This window comes from Limanda limanda, chromosome 19 (assembly GCF_963576545.1).
Source record: "Limanda limanda chromosome 19, fLimLim1.1, whole genome shotgun sequence".
Taxonomy (NCBI): Eukaryota; Metazoa; Chordata; class Actinopteri; order Pleuronectiformes; family Pleuronectidae; genus Limanda; species Limanda limanda.
The window spans coordinates 2,406,974-2,411,264 of NC_083654.1; positions in this window are offsets into that span (position 1 = coordinate 2,406,974).

A 4,291-nucleotide genomic window follows, 5' to 3' on the forward strand; every position below is an offset into this window, starting at 1 on the left:
AAATACTATGTAACTTTTTGATCATGAAGTTGAAAGTAAACAATGAAATGTCATGTTTGTTCTGGCCTGATTCTTTTATTCATCACCTGTTGCAAATAGAAGAGCTTACTTTCACTCTAACATACACGTTGTGCTTGGTGCTCAAGTGGTTAAGTGGTGAAAACACTGCTGCTAGGCAATGGCAACATGGATGCTAATATTAACATTACAAATATGCATCTGGAAAACAAGCTAGAAAGCAGATAACATCATGCCAGAGAGAAATAATGGTAGAGGTAAAAGATGAGGCTATTAGGGATATCAAAAATGTTCAAGTGTATATAATTCAGAAGGGAAAATACACAGCTAAAAATACAACATATATAAACCCCTAGTTCAAGCAGCTTTTGAAGATAATACACTCAATTCATGATAGATTGAGTTACCATGGTAACTCATGTTTCCAGCACATTTCCCACTTTGGTAATACAAGGTCTCTTTTTATTTTTTGAATGAAAAAGGCAACTCTCTGTTATAGATTTGGTCTTTAATATATTACTTCTCCATTCTGGGCTGCTAAACAAATTAAAATGCCCTCTGTGTATTGTGAAAGTTCTGAAAGTTTGAAACTTAAATCTCCTGAAATCCTCACATTTTATGGGTGCAATGATTCAATGAAGCAGCAGACATGTTATTGTATCTCTGGATCGGCTGATGCTGCCTATGATTGGCTGTTTGTCACCCCACCTCTCACACATGCTCATGGTGGGAAACCCAGAGTTAATTTATTTGGTGAACTGGTGAATCTCCAAACCTCAAACTGCCTAGTGAGCCAAACATGAAACATTATTGTGTAACTTGTGAAATCTACCACCAGTATTTATAGAAGTGAGAGGATGAAGTGAACCTGTGTTATGGTCAGCGAGGTGTCAAGACATTTACAGGGTACATCAATTCAACTTTAAGAAGCAATTAATTCACTCATAATCTTATGTTGGTACAAGTCAAATTTAAATATATGTTTTCATTCCACGACATACAATTTGAAGACAAGTAGACAACCCATTTGTGATATATTTAAGCTTTCTGAAGTCTGAAAGGAAAAAAGACAGCAGTGACCAAATACAACTACCGAGGTTGTGAAGGACATTAGGTAATGAGGGTTGTCCACTCGTGTTAAAACTCGTGCTGAAGTGTCCTTGGGCAAAGTCTTCTTATATATAAATCCAGGCCATTTTCCCTCTCATTACGCTGAACGTGACAACAAATCTACTTACATTTAAAGTCCCGTGTTTATACTTGCGTTCAATCATGAGGACTTTCACTTTCCACTCACAATTCTAACCTCTTCCAATCAGCTGTATGTTCACTGTAATCCAAATTTCATATCTTTTCTCCACTCTGTTGCAACGCTGCAACACTCCTCCCCCACAACCTCCAGTCTCCAAATCCAACGTCCTGATTGAGTCCACTCACCAGTCCATTCATTCTATACATCCTTTACATCCCACCTGTGTCTAGACCCCTGAACTGAATCTCAGATTCAAGGGAACACAGTAACAAGCAATGCTGACCTACAATCATATTATACATTTCTCAAGGTTAACATGTAAGTAAATGCTGATATTACATATCCACCAAACACAGAAAAAACAATTAGTCCTGTTGCTGTGTAGCTTGTTAACTGTGCTGCTTGGTGATGCAGGTCTATGTGGGGTTTCAGAACCTTTTCCCTGTATATAGCAGCTTAATTTCTACCCTTGAGAATGAGGCCTTAAAAACAAAAAAGCTGAAGGACTCAAACATGCTCCACAGAGCTGAAGCAAATTATAAAGCATATCCATGATCCAATAGCATTTTGTAGCATCGCACAATGTATTAATTTAACTGCTGGAGCTACTGCATATTCCAATGAACACTAGACATTCACTGTTTGTCAGGATTCATAACCTGCATGGTTTAAAGAACACACACATGTATTTTTAAAATAAATATATTTTATTACTTTGCCAGGACAGTTCATGGTAAAGTTAAACAGTATATGAACATAAAAAGCATATGTTAATGTACAAACAGAGACAATATTTAAAATGGAGAAACAGATCGGAGCGCAAACCTCAGAGCAGCTACTGAGGTCAAGTTCTCCCTGTAGAGCCGGCAGCAGGGGCTGATGGGATCCATCCACATCCGTCCCTGCCCCTTCCCCCCTCTCGCGCTCAGTGGGATGTGATCATTATGTCTCATATAAACACGACTATACAACACTGCATATGACTGGTAGTGAGGTCCTCTGTAAGAGATGGAAAAAAGGCGACTATGGACAGTTTATGATGTCGACCAAAAACACCTTCAAGATGGACAACAACAGAGCTACTGTTAATGACTGATACTGGTTCACAGTCTATTGTTCTGGCTCCTGGTTTCGTCTAGGGTTGGACTGGTATGTGAGACTGAGATACAGGGTCTTTGTAACACTACTGCCATGTGTTTATGTTAATGTAGAACTGATCGGACCAGTAGGAAAAACTTCACAACAGCCTTCTACCTGTAATTTGACTCAAATGTTGAGGATATCGGATACTTGGCGACGTCAAGTTACAGCAAACTGCCGGCTCAATGGTTGCAAAGCATTTACTTGTTACATTGAAACAAAATAGGAAACATAATTCAGTCAGTGACACTAAAAATAGCTCACTGAGGTTTGGTGTTACTACAAGGCTTACAATATGGCAGCCATCTCGAAATGATGTGGGAAAGCTGCGAAAACAGAAAAACTGGAAGTTGTCCCGGTCTTCCCAAAGTGTCCCACCTTCATCAAAATGTAGCATACCAGGGAGCAAAGTATCTGTAATTTGCAGGTATTCAAAACCTCCTATTTAAAGGGACAATTCAACCTTCGGCTCAAGAGGATAAATTGTCCCTCTGTTTTTCCAACTAACATGTTAGCACATCCAGCTAACATAAGCTGTTGTCAGACATGAACTCCAGGTAAAAGCCGGAGAATTTTGGAGTTCACCCAGAGTCTGCCTTTTTGCAGAGATGCGTTTACAACGAGAGGTCAGTGGAAACCACGGAAACGTCTCACTTGGACATTTGCGTTCACACATGCACCTCCTTTGGATAAAATACGGAGGAGCTGTGGAGTCCAGTGCATGTCTGAAAGCAGCTGTAGAGGGACATTCATTTGGAGTCATGTTTCTGTTTATCTCTTCTTTTTGTTCTGTTGTCAGATTGGTGCCTGATGCAAGGGGGGGGGGATGTCCAGTTAGCAGAAGTTCCACTTGCAGATGCAAGCGAGGACATTAACAGCAGTGAGACTGAAGGTCAACCGTTAAATTGCAATAAAAGACAATAAACCAAAGCAAAGTGTTTAGAGAGGCATTGAAGCTTCATAGAACAGTAGAGCTGGGTGATTATTCTTATTGGGGTTTTCAGAAAAAGTGACACCTTTGACACACTACACACATTACACCATTAGAATGGTCTATCATAGTATAAAGATATGTAGTAGTGCAGGGTTGATATATTCCCAGTGGAGGGCAGTTGTTTGCTGTGTGACACTCTGAAGGGTGATTTAGGCTGATTTAGTCAAATCCTGTTGGTTTTTCAAAGCACTTATTCACATACCCAGTCAAGCCCTAGTTCATTTGTTGACCTGTCAACCAAATAGCTGTCGACTGATTGGGTTTGATTGATTGACGACAGCTGATTGGCTTCCTGGCAGAGGGTGGGGAGTGGAGCAGCTCTGTTGTTTGACATGGAACAGGAACAGAACATATCAATGACATCAGGTGCTGAGGTGACTCGTTGTCCATTTCTTCCACTCATGGGCTTCTCTCTCTTATTTGTCGCAAATTGTACACCTGTGTGTTGTGGAGCGTGACCCGGATGCCCAGGTCAACCCACCAAGTTCCAGTTACTCCTCCTTTTGAATTGTTTTACATTATTTAGATGCAATTCCATGATCCCAAGGACAAATGACGGAGCGTCTTTTCCACAGAGCTGCCAAATGAAATGCAAAGCACACACCATTTATGGAACATCTCTGCAGTGAGCTAGATAGTAAAGTATTACAGTTACGTCGGTACAACATTCAACAGAAACAAACAAGATGTAATTCAGCATTGTGAAGTTGTTTCCTAAAGGAACAGATAACGGCTCCTGCTGTGTCCGAGCGCCCGAGGGCACGCCAGACACGCCAGGGGTGGATGTGGACATTCTTCGGCTGTGAAGGTTTTCCAGCTTCGTAAAAGGAAAAAAAAAATAAAATAAAATAAGAACACCTTGACGCCCTCCCTTCATCTCTCACCAG